This window comes from Nicotiana attenuata, unplaced genomic scaffold (assembly GCF_001879085.1).
Source record: "Nicotiana attenuata strain UT unplaced genomic scaffold, NIATTr2, whole genome shotgun sequence".
Classification (NCBI taxonomy): Eukaryota; Viridiplantae; Streptophyta; class Magnoliopsida; order Solanales; family Solanaceae; genus Nicotiana; species Nicotiana attenuata.
This window is the reverse complement of record NW_017670329.1, coordinates 892,121-905,868: the sequence shown is the minus strand read 5'-3', so window position 1 is coordinate 905,868 and position 13,748 is coordinate 892,121. Positions and strand designations below refer to the sequence as shown.

Here is a 13,748-nt window from a genome sequence, read left to right as displayed (position 1 = left end):
TTGCATGTTGCGGTATGAGTTCAAACTCAGGAAGACTAATTGACTGTGTAACGTGTATGACGACGGAAGGTTTACAGAAATGTTATGTTGAGGCGAAGCAGGTGGGTTATCTCCTGCGGAGTGTCCTGAAGCGGTATAATCCTTATGTGTATGTCAGAAGATCTCATGTGCAAATGAATTGTAAGTGTTGAAGTTTGAAATTTTTGGTTCACCTAAGAGAGTGAGTTTAACTGTTGCGAGATTGCCAAGGAGTTGAAGTACTAGATGAAATGTATTTACACAAGCTCATAGAGGATTTGAGTTTAACCTCACTATGGTATTGAGTCAACAACGGAGTATATGCGTTATGAGTATAGTGTGTTATGATCTATGGCTTCGAGCCAAGTTGGGGAGCTTGCTATTGGTTAGCGGATTGTGTGGTTATGTACTATGTTAGTTCCGATTTGATGCATGCTGGTGAATCAGTTCTGGTTGTGGAAATTGGACCGAGAATGGCACGAGTGAAGGAAAATTTTTGACAAGATGTCATGAGCTCGGATGAGCAGGAGATAAGTTTCGATGTTTACGGTAAGTTGGTATTGTCTTCAGCATCACCTAAGATCGGTGTTTTGTAAAAAGGGTTTTGTGTCTTGGTTAATAATTCTTGACCGCTCTTTAGTGTTAGTGCGACCGGTGGTTTGGAGGTACACTCAGATATTGTTGTGGTAGGTTGTGGGAGTGTGTCCCACGGGAAGATTATATAAGTGTGGCATATGGTCACTTGATTGATTAAAGATGTAAACCAAGTATGAAGGTTGTGATAGTGTCGTTAAATTGAGGATTCATGCCTGGAGGGCACTTGGCCTATTGGGTTGTGAACTTGGGAGGATTTCTCTGATTGTGATGGTTGTTCACTTGTGTTACGAGGAAAGGGGAGTTATTATGGACCTCTGAGAGGTTATCAGATTTGTTCAGTGTGATCAGAATCCGCTTGAAGTCGGTGGATGGATTTAATGTGAATAATGGCTCTATATCAGGCCAGATGTGTTCATTTTAGTAACGTGGTCCTCATGGAGGAGTAGTTAGGTTGATGTTTCATTGTCAGATATTCCGCGTAATGATGCATTAAGTCGTGTGAGTTGTGAGATAGCTTGAGCAATTTTTATGTGTTGAGAATCCGTGTAAGAAGGACGTTATATGAGCATCTTGGCTCTTGAAATTCAGACTGTACATCGCACCTCAGTTGTGCTTGAGTTTGGTAGCTTATAATGCTATATGTCCCTCAGAGATATTATTATGCACTTAGCATGCTTACGACCGATACTCGGTATTTTGTTGTAACGAGCAAATTTGGCTCGATGTGCATCTCCTTATGTGAGATATATGTGTGGATCGGGTGGCACGCTGCCATGGGTATGTTATCTGGATCGGGTTGCATGCCGCAACAGTGTGATGTTGAGTATAGTTTTCTATATGCTATTTTGTATGCCTTGCTTCCTGGTTTCTAAGGAAAGTCCGTATCAGTGTGTGGGATTGGTAATTCCTTCCAGAGTTCGTTTTCTTTTTGTATCGTGTTCGAATTGGTAGCCTATTGGCATAGTGGGGCATCATATGCGGCTTTTGATTATGTCTGGGGTGGCTTATTGCCTTAGCAGTTCGTACTGGCTGAGACGAGATCATTGAATTTGAGATTTGTGCAATCTGAGTATATGAAGTAAATTAAGGAGCTAAGGCCATGATTTGGCTCAGAATGGGGTGATAGTTCTTGCTAGGAGTATGGAACCAACGAATCGTTGTCTCGTCAGTGGTCATGAATTTATGCATACCTCATCCGTCATGTCAATATTGTAAGAGTTAGAACAAGACCTATGTTCATCATGCAGAGCATGGGATGCGTAGAGATTTTCTTCTAGGTGATTAGAGAAAAGAGCTTCAGATGATTAGGGCGAATGATCTTCGGATGATTGGGGAAATAGTATTGCTAATTGGAAGTGATTTGGCGAGAGTATATGTCTCATAAAAAGGTAATGTGATTAAACTGATGTTAGTTCAGTAGTATTGCAGCATGTTCTTGTTGGATCAACTGGTGGTATTCGGGTTTGCTTGGTAGCACAGGGAAAATTTTTGAGTATCTGTCGTGTAATGATTGGGTAATAAAAGTGTGCATGTATTCGCACGGTGGGAATTAGGATCAGGTATGATGATGCGTGTGCTATATGGAATTGGAGACTGGAGTTCTCATGTACAGGCTATATTGTGGTTGTGGATCGTATGTGTCGGTACTGTTTAGCGGCTATCAGGAATTGGAGGCTCGAGTGGATCTTTATTCGCTGGTATGTTAGATTTTGTATGTGATGTCAGAATTCAGACTAGTTGTCTTAGCGTTGGGCAATTCTGAACTATTGCGCCATGGGCTATGCCGGAAATGCCACGGGTTGAGTGGCGAGGTGCGTTGGATTATGTTCTAGCAGGATGGTTTATATTTCTAAGACCCAACGGTCAGCTGGGAATGATTGTTCTTCTTAATTGGGCTTTCGTGATGGATGTCAGCGCAGAGGTTTCTACCATTGATTCAGTTCCGGTGTTGAGGGACTTTTCGGATGCATTTCTTATGGCCGGGCATGTCGTCGGGCAAGGTTGCGGATTTCGATCTTGATTTGGTGCCGGGCACCATATCGTACGGCTCCGGCAGGAGTTACAGTAGTGGAAGGAGCAGCTTCAGGCTTTTTTGGTAATGAGTTCGTTGGCAGGCCGATGTGGATACGTGTTTAGCTTGAGTTGGCTTGGTTGGCCCGAATTGTATTGTTGAGGGATAGGTTGATTCGATCATTATTAAGCTTGTTAGTGATCTAAGGAGAGCTACGAGTTGCTTTTCGGTGTTGTGAAACATTATGATTTGTTAGTTATAGGCACATGTGGTGCGGTTCTATTGGGGATTCATAGTGGAAGTCGAGCGGGAAGAGTAATTGGGAGTTGCTCGGCGAATGGCGTATTAGTTATGTTCTATCGGGTTGCGTGGTATATGTTATTTGTTTCACCGTGAGTGTAATGATTGGCTTTGATTCCATACATCAAATTGTGCGAGGCTGTCGATTTTGATCATAGTGAATTGAGGTATTTAATATGTAGCAGTGTTTGGATAGGATCGCGCATTGTAGCTAGGCTACGTGGAGGTATGACTTTTCGGGGTAGATTCAGGTGTTCTATTTCTATTATGTGAGACGGGGTCTCATCCTTGTGTTGTGATGGTACTGATGAGCTTGAGGTACAGCTCTTTCGTTTGAGTCATTTTCATGATTTGAGTATGTTCAGGTCGTTTGTTATTGGTGCGCGTATTATGCAAGTTGTAGCTTAGGCCTGTATTGGGATGTCATATCCCCAGAGTGGTATGTTGGATTCAAGGTGATCGTTGGGGGTCACTAATGAATACGAACGGATTTTATTTCAGGATAATATCGAGGTTCAGCTCGGAATCTGCTGTGGTATTAGTCAAAAAGGGAAATGGCTTCATGAATGGTTGATCTGAGAAATGGTTGCGGTTTATTGCGTGTTTCATTTATCGTTGGCAGTATATGAAAGTGTTAGAATAAGACCTTAGTTGATAAGAGGTTTTCGACCGGTATTCGGGTGTTGTGGGCCTGCTGTGAATATAAGTTATCGTTTCGAGTGTTTGGGTTATGTAGTATATCATATGATTGCACCTGAGGTTGCAGGTATGGGTTATTACAGCTGGTTCAGGCTTATTCTGAGTATAGATGTGAGGTTCTGATCTTGCGTATGATTTCGGAAAGTGCAGTATGGTTCTATGGTTTATGGACTAGATGGATTGTGAAATTTCAGTTATGTCGTGTTATTGGAACTATGCGAGGTAGGGTGACGTGGGATCACCCCGGTTACATGCTTGGTAAGGTCATTCAGCTATTGGTTGGCTTCTGGAACAACTCTGGGTACACTCGAGGACGAGCGTTTGTTTAAGTTGGGGAGGATGTGACGACCCGACCCGTCGTCTCATGTGTTACCGTCCCGTTTTCCCCGTGTTATGCTTCTTCATATTTCATTATATGCGTTTGGTGTGTTTGAGGTGGTTCGGTTTGAGTTTGGTAGGAAACAGGACAAATAGTCTCTTTAAGGAAGGTTTGGTTTGGTAAAGTCAACCGGATGTTGACTTGTGAGTTAGAGGGCTCGGAATTTATTTCTGATGATTTGGTTAGCTTCGGGGGATGATTTAAGGCTTAGGAGCGCAATCGGAAACTAGGTTCGGTGTAGAAGTTAGCCTATTTTGGCGAAGTTAGGATTTTAGCGAAATTCGGTTGGTATGCGAGATTTTGATCCGAGGGTCGGAATGGGATTCCGAGAGTTTCAGTAGCTTCGTTAGGTGATTTTGGAATTGTGTGCAAAATTTCAGTTGATTCGGAGGTGCTTAGGTGGGGATTTTGATTGAATGCGAGTTTTGGAAGCTTTAGCTTAAATTAGGCTTTGATTTGAAGAAATTTGATGATTTTGATGTTAACGGTAGTGTTTTGATGGTTCGAGCAAGTTTGAATAAGGTAATAGAACATATCTGTGCTTTTGGTTGAGGTCCCGAGGGCCTCGGGGTGTTTTCGGGTGGTCAATCGGACCAATCTTGTCCTTTGGGAGTTGCAGAAAATAGTTGAAGTGTTGCAGAGACTTTTGCTCTATGCGATCGCATAGGTGTCATTGCGATCGCATAGAAGGTTTTGGAAGGGGCTCAGATTTGCTCTACGCGATCGCGTAAGGGGCTGTGCGATCGCATAGGTTTGGAGAGTTGGGCAGTGCGTTCGCGTGAGTGGAGTGCGATCGCATAGAAGTGGGAGGCTGTGCTCTGCGATCGCAGGGGCAGTCATGCGATCGCATAAGAGGATTTTTGGGGGCTGGACTTTTGTGCTATGCGATCGCAATGGAAGTGATGCGATCGCATAGGGTTATTTTTCACCTGGGCAGAATGTTTTAAGGACATTTCATCCGCTAACCAAGTTCATTTTCCACCATTTTTGAGCGAACTTGGGAGCTTTTGTCGAGATTTTTGGAGGGTTTTGACCGGGAATCAATTGGAGGTAAGTCCTATGACCTAGAAACATCATCTAATAAATTCATTGAATTTGGTTAAAAAGGGAAGAACTAGGGCTTGGGTTTTTGAATGAGAATTTGGGATTTGAGGGAGCAATTGAACTCCGATTTTGGTAAATTTTACATGTATAGACTCGTGGCGAGATAAGGAACATTTTGGTGTAAAAATTTCTGACTTTTGAGAAGTGGGCCCGGGGCTCGGGTTTTGCAAATTTCGTGATTTTCGATATTTTTCGAGTCTTTTCGATTGGGTTATATTCCCTTAGCCTATTGTAATGTATTTGTTGTGGCTTTGGCCAGATTCGACGCGCGAGGGGGTCGATTCGGGAGGAAAGGGCATCGCGGAGTAGTCCTTGGCCGGCTAGAGGTGAGTAATAGATGTAAATGCTGCTCTAAGGGTTTGAAACCCCGGACTTTCACATCGTAACGCTATATTGAAGCGTGACACACATTCTATGTCGAGTGCGGGGTCGTTTACTATTGGGGATCGTTACTTGGTCCATCCCGAGTGATATTTATACTATATTGGTGATTGATACACATACTTTATTGATGTTATTTAGGCTTGTTGCCATGTTTGGGGCCTTATGCCGACCTGTAGAATCCTTCGGGGATTGATATTACTGTTTTAGCATATTTTGCATATCATTTGGTTTCAGTCCAAGGTTTTAAATACTGTTTTGTAAACTCAGCCATGCTTCTAAGTTTTAAAAACTCAAATGGTATTTTAAATGATAATTCGGGCTGAGAACTACTGTTTTATAAATGCCCAAGGGGCTTATGGTGATTTCTGGACTGAGCATGGATCGGGCTGCGCGCCGCAGCAGTGATTTTTAAACAGTGGTAACAATGACATTGTATGATGTGACTTGAAACAGTGGTAACAATGACACTCTATGATATAAATTGGTCAGATAACAATGACTGACCAGGGATTGATTGGTGCCACGAGATTGCTTGTTATTGCGCTTGGGCTGTAGGAGCCCCTCCGGAGTCTGTACACACCCCCAGTGAGCGCCGTCGACGATAAAGAATTATGGATGGCTTGGGCTGCACGCCGCAGTGGGTAAAGGAATGTACCATCATATGCATTGCATTTCATTCATGCATTTGTACATTTACTTGTTGTTCAGCTGTTAAGTTCCCCTCATTACGGTATTATTGGATTATAGCTTATTTTGTGCATTTTCTGTGTTTTCTTGCTTTCGTACTGTATTTATGTTTATTACTCACTGGGTCGGAGTACTCACTTTACTCCCTGCACCTTGCGTGCAGATCCAGGTTCCTCCCAGGCTGAGTAGACCCGGTTGGTTGACCAGAGGCATTTCAGGGAGTTTCGAGGTAGCTGCAGGGCGTTCTCAGCCTTGGATTCTTCCCTTCTATCTTTATCTCTTTGATTTCATATTTCCACTTTTTGATAAACTCTGTAGTAGGTTGGAACTATGTATTTAGAGGCTCAGATTCGTGACATCGGGTCCTAGTTGGGCTATGTTCAGTATTTCTGGTTAATTTCCGCACTTTATCAGTAACTCTAAACATTTAATATACCGTGTTATTTATCTGAAACCTGCTTAATTATTGGAAATTATGGTAACAAGGTCGGGCTTGCCTAGTAGTGTGCTGGGCGCCATCACGACCGGGTTGGGGTTGTGACAAGTCCATTGTAATTCATCCCAAAATCAATAATAATTCTCTCTCCCTACTTTTCTCTGTAATACTCTTTTCCTTCTTTTATTGTTTTATAACAGCTTTTAGTTTTATGACCCTACCTCCTTTTTTAATACATGAGAGATTTACTTTTACATGTAAAAGATCTAAAAATCAAATAGCACCACAATAATTACATGTGTCAATACTAATCATAACCAAAATGTTTAAGTTCGCCAAAATGAAAATATGGCATATGAAAAAAGTTTAATTACAAGGTACAACCACATAATTTTAATTCTATACTCCAGTGATGATTTGAATCATTACTTTAACGTTATGACTCATCTTGTAATGTGACTTGAATATGAATCGACACTTTCATTTTTTGAACAATATGGAAAATTCACCACTATAGCCCAACTTTTTTAACATCATCTAACTCTATGAAAGATGGCAGCAATTAATTTTGTCCGTGCGTACTTTGACTAAAGTTAATACTTTTCACAACCACTGATTTTAATTTGTACTCAAACTTTAACATTATTCATTACTCCTTTAGTAGTGTAAATGAGCATCTTTCGGTCAAAGATTCAGTATTGNACACAGACATGCCTAAACACGAAGAATTTTGCCATGACCTTGTAAAATCAGTAGAAAGAATCGAATGCGGAGATGGAGAGGCAAATGAACAAACACCTTATGGCCCTCACTCTAAACTAAACAAAGAACAAACAAATCTTTAAAGAACCTATTTTGTAAACTTAATAAAGAACANGCAATTATTTGCGGAACAACACATAAAATAGTAGGATACAATAATTTATACCAATTTTAAATAATTTTTTACGCAACAATGATTCCAAAAATAAAAAAATTAAGAAAGCAAAACTCACATTATAATTATACAACCAAGCACATAAATTAAGTAAGAAGAGTGTGAAAAGAGGAAGCTTGGTAGATTTAGAGTGTCTGACCAGGCTTAAAGTTCATTCCTTCAATTATTTTTGTCTCTTCCTCGACATAACAGTGGTATTAAAAATAATCCAAAAAGGCTACGAGCAAGACCATTTTATCATCAACCAGTTTATATCTCTCTGTAACACATTTTCCTCCGATGTCTCTTATGCAACAAGTGTATTTGAGCGTGTCATTCAGCTTAATGTTTATGTCTGGAATACATTGATTAAAGGGTATAGCAAACATTCATCCTTTGCTGATTGCTTCCTTATCTTGAAACAAATGAAAAGAAGTTTGAATGCGATACCTGATAAGTATACTTTTCCTTTGCTGGTCAAATCTTGTTTTCGTGCCTTGGCTTTGAGGGATGATCATGTCGTTCATGGGTTGATAGTTAGATACGGAACTGATAGCGATGTGTTTGTAGGATCCAGCTTGATTGATCTTTATGGGAAGTGCAATCAGATTGAGTATGCACGTAGAATCTTTGATGAAATGCCTCTAAGGAATGAGGTTACATGGACTGCTATGGTTGTTGGCTATATATATTTTGGTGATTTAACGCAAGCAAGGGCGGCTCAACGAATTTAGTGGCCTAAAGCCAAATTTTAATAAAAATCTAAATTTTATACATCTACACAAGTATATGCAAAAACTTTGATGTTGTCTTTTTCCTTATGTACTTATTTATATAATAGTATTCATACAAGATATATGACTTTTAGCTTCATATAGTAATATTATTATTATTATTTATATTATCAAGGGTTAATTCAAGTTCATAAGATATTTGCCATACATTACCTTGGATCTTGATGTAAAAAACTTTATTTGCTAATACGAAGATTTGAGTAATTTATTTTGAAGTTCTAGAATATTTGTTATGTTAAAAAGTAAATATTCTTTGTTTTTTAAAAATCTTTTTACACGGATTTTATACTTTTTTCTACAAAGTTCAAAATTGTCTAAGTCAAAATATTATTACTTATTTTACCATTAACACTTTTTGGGGCCTCTAAAATTTTGGGGCCTAAAGCAAAGGCTTTACTAGCCACACCCTTGAGCCACCCATGATCGCAAGCAAGGAAATTATTTGATGAAATGCCCCATAAAAATATAGCCTCGTGGAATGCAATGATTAGTTCATTCGTGAAGTTTGGTGATTTGCTTAGTGCCAGGAAATTGTTTGATAGTATGCCTGGCAAAGATGTGGTATCTTTTACTACTAAGATTGATGGTTATGCTAAGGCTGGTGACATGGCATCAGCGAGGTTCCTGTTCGATCAGTCATTTGACAGAGACATAATATCCTGGTCTGCTTTGATATCTGGGTACTCTCAGAACGGGCAGCCCAATGAAGCTCTCAAAATTTTCCATGAAATGTTGTCAATGAATATTAGGCCAGATGAGTTTATAATGGTAAGTTTGATGTGTGCTTGTTCCCAATTAGGTCGCCTGGACTTGGCAAATTGGGTAGAACATTATATGAGCCAGAATTCATTTGATCTTAATCAAGTGCATATAGCTGCAGCCCTTGTGGATATGAATGCTAAATGTGGGAATATGGAAAGGGCGACAATGCTGTTTGAGGGGATGCATAAGCGTGATCTAGTATCATACTGTTCAATGATACAAGGCCTGTCTATTCATGGTTGCGGTTCTTAGGCTGTAGTTTTCTTTGATAGGATGCTGAACGAGGGGCTTGTGCCTGATGATGTTTCCCTTAAGGTAATTCTGACTGCTTGTAGTCGTGCAGAACTTGTTAAGGAGAGTTGCCACATCTTTAATCTAATGATAAACAAATATCCTGTTAAGCCTTCTCCGGATATGTCACGACTCTAATTCACCAATCGTGAACACGTCATGACGGCACCTAGTCATGATGACTAGGTAAGCCTAACAGTGCGAAAGTAACAACTAATACGAAAATATTAAATCAAAAGTTAAATAACTTAAGGAAATGTATATAACTTGCCGCTTCGCACATACACTTTGACACTACAGATTCTGAAACAGAAATCCCAAAACCCGGAATCTCACGGGCAACACAGGCTACAGAAATTATATGATACGACTCTAGCTCCGGAATGTCTACACAACCGAAGGAAAGGAAAATCAAATACTAAAGCTGGAATAAGATAGAGACTCCTGGTCTGCGGACGTGGCAGATATACCTCAAAGTCTCTGAATATTGCTCCTGGATCACTGATAGTGCGCCTGACCGGAGGTACTTGGATCTGCACATGCAAAACATGCGCAGAAGAGGCGTGAGTACACCACAACAGTACTCAGTAAGTGCCAAGCCTAACCTCGGTTGGGTAGTGACGAGGAAGGTCGGGGCCCTACTGAGATAAAACATAATAATCAATATGATAATGAGAAAACATTATGAGTATAATCACAGCGAGAATCTAGCAAGATAATAAGTAAAACAGTAACAGAGAACAAACATAATCAATGAATAGAGGTACAAACCACAACCGGATATTTATCATCGGGGATCTCCTGGTATCCCGAGGATCTCCTGGTATCCTCATCATAACACAAGGGATCTCCTAGTATCCCGAGGATCTCCAAGTATCCTCCATTTTATACACAAGGGATCTCCTAGTATCCCAAGGATCTCCTGGTATCCTCCATCTATAATCATTTCTGTGCTAGGGATCTCTTGGTATCCCGCACTCTCAGTGTTAGAACATAACACGTGCAGGGGGAGCTCCCGGGATGCCGTCCCGTAGTCCCAAATTGTAAACACACCACAACAATTCCAATATTGTATAATGCTAAGTGAGAACAATTAACAGGATTTCTAGTCTAGCATGCTTCACGGAGGACAGATAATACAGTTTAGGCAAATAAGCAAGTAAGTCAGCTAAACATGCTTTTCTATACTTGCACAGGCTATAATAACAAGTAAGATAAAACAAATATGAAAGAAACTCAGTTCAAGTATATTTAAGTAAAAATTCGAGTTTTCAACAATTAGCTCAAGTACACGCTCATCACCTCATGTACAAGGCATTCAATTACCAATTTTCATATCGTAAGGGACAAAGTCTCCCACACAAGGTTAGACAAGCCACTTACCTCGAACAAGTGCAAGTCAACCCAAAACCACGCTTTTGCCACGAGTATCCGACTCCAAATGGTTCAAATCTATTCAATTAAATTGCATATCATCAATGATAATTCAAGTAATTGATTCTACAACTAAATTCCAAGCTAATACGCTAAATTATGTAAAATGACCAAAATGCCCCTCGGGCACCACGTCTCGGAACCGGGTAAAATTTACATTTCCAGAAACCTCGCACCCTCACGAGTCTAACCATACAAAAATTATACAATTCCCATATCATTTTTACCCTCAAATAAGTGATTCTATCCAAGAGGGTTTTCTACACTTTTCCAACAAAATTCTCAGATTAAACGCCAAAACTTGTAATAGATTCGAGCTATACAACCAAAATTGAGTTAAGAACACTTACCCCGTTGTTCTCTAAGAAAATCTGTCCAAAAATCGCCCTATCCGAGCTCCAAATCGCTAAAAATGGAAAATGAGAACGAAGTCCCATTTTCAGAACTTAACATTCTGCCCAGGCCCGTTCTTCATCGCGTTCGCGGCCCAGGCGTTGCGTTCGCAAAGTCCATTTTCCCCAGACCCTTCGCGTTCGCGGTCCAGGCTTCACGTTCGCGAAGGCCAACTGACAAGCCCTTCGCGTTCGCGTGGCAAGCCTCGCGTTCCCGTAGGCCAAACGACCCCAGGCCCAGAAATCCTTCTACGCGTTCGCGGTAGCCCTCCCGCGTTCGCGATGCACCCTGGTCTGCTCCTTCGCATTCGCGTCTCGCCCTTCGCGTTCGCAAAAGGCCAATTTCACAGCCCCTTATTTTTCCTCTTCGCGTTCGCGAAGAAGGAAACCAGATACCAGAAACAACAGTTCAAAATTTTCCAAAAATGACCCATTGGGCATCCGAAACACACCCGAGGCCCTCGAGACCTCAACCAAAAGTACCAACATATCCTAAAACATTATTCAAACTTGTTCCAATTATCAAAACACCTCGACTAACACTAAAATCATAGAATTACATCAAATTCAAGCCTAAGTTCTTTTAAAACTTCCAAAACACGCATTCGATCAAAAATCCAAACAAAACACGTCCGAATGACCTAACGAAGCTACATAAACTTCCAGAACTCCGTTGCGACCCTCGGATCAAAATCTCACCTATCAACCGGAAATCGTCAAAATACTAACTTTTGGCATTTCTAGCCTAAATGAGCTACGAACTTCCAAAATACATTACGGACACGCTCCCAACCCCTAAATCACCTAACGGAGCTAACGGAACCATCAGATTTCCGTTCCGAGGCTGTTTTCACACTGTTCCAATCACGGACCACTTTCCAACACTTAAGCTCTCATTTAGGGACTAAGTGTCCAAAACACTCTGAATCCTAACACCGAACGTCCCGGCAAACCAAAATAGCAGAAATGAACTTAGAGGAAGTAGTTAATAGGGGAACGGGGCATAAATTCTAAAAATGACCGGCCGGGTCGTTACATCCTCCCATACTTAAACATTTGTTCGTCCTCAAACGAGCATAAAGAACATACCCGGAGTAGTGAAACGATGAGGGTATCGACTGCGCATATCCCGTTCGGTCTCCCAAGTCGCCTCTTCCACCGGTTGACCCCGCCATTGAACCTTTACTGAAGCTATTTCCTTTGACCTGAGCTTTCGGCCCTGCCTGTCTAATATTGCCACTATCTCCTCAACATAGGATAGATCCTTGTCCAACTGAACTGAGCTGAAATCCAACACGTGCGACGGGTCCCCGTGATATCTCCGGAGCATTGAGACATGAAATACCGGATGAACTCCTGCCAAGCTGGGAGGTAGGGTAAGCTCATAAGCAACTTCTCCAACACGCTTCAATATCTCAAAAGGACCAATAAACCTCGGGCTCAACTTCCCTTTCTTCCCAAATCTCATAACGCCTTTCATAGGCGAGACCCGAAGCAGAACCCGCTCGCCAACCATAAAGGAAACATCACGAACCTTCTGGTCCGCATAACTCTTCTGTCTGGACTGGGTTGTACAGAGTCGATCCTGAATCACCTTGACCTTTTCCAACGCATCCTGAACCAAATCTGTACCCAATAGTCTCGCCTCACCGAGCTCAAACCAACCCACCGGAGATCTGCACCTTCTACCATATAAACCCTCATACGGGGCCATCTGAATGCTGGATTGATAACTATTATTGTAAGCAAATTCCGCCAATGGCAAGAACTGATCCCAAGACCCTCTAAACTCAATCACGGACGCACGGAGCATATCCTCAAGAATCTGAATGGTGCGCTCGGACTGTCCGTCCGTCTGGGGGTGAAATGATGTACACATAGTCACCCGAGTACCCAACTCCTGCTGAACGGCTCTCCAAAACCGTGATGTAAACTGAGTACCCCTGTCCAATATGATAGTAACTAGAATACCATGCAGACGGACAATCTCCCTGATGTAAATCCTCGGTAACTGCTCCGCTGAGTAAGTAGTACACACCGGTATGAAATGAGCGGACTTGGTCAGCCGATCCACAATAACCCAAATAGAATCGTATTTCTTCGCCGTCAGAGGGAGACCAACTACAAAATCCATGGTGATATTCTCCCATTTCCACTCCGGAATCTCAATCTGCTGAAGTAACCCACCCGGTCTCTGGTGCTCAGCCTTTACCTGCTGACAGTTGAGGCATCTAGCTACAAATCCTACTATGTCCTTCTTCATCCGCCTCCACCAGTAGTGTTGTCTCAAATCCTGATACATCTTCGCGGCACCCGGATGGATGGAATACCGCGAACTATGAGCCTCTGCCAATATCAACTCCCAAATACCATCAACATTGGGTACACAGACCCGACCCTGCATCCTCAATACCACGTCCTCACCGATAGTCACATCCTGGCATCGCCATGCTCAACACTGTCCTTGAGGACAAGTAAATGGGGGTCATCATACTGCCGCTCCCGGATACGATCAAACAATGAAGACCGAGAAACCACGCAAGC

General features: G+C 41.7%; 1 pseudogene; it reads left to right on the top strand.

The window, feature by feature from the left end:
• Window positions 1–8,753: 8,753 nt before the first annotated feature.
• Window positions 8,754–9,516, top strand: LOC109237946 (annotated as a pseudogene).
• Window positions 9,517–13,748: the final 4,232 nt, after the last annotated feature.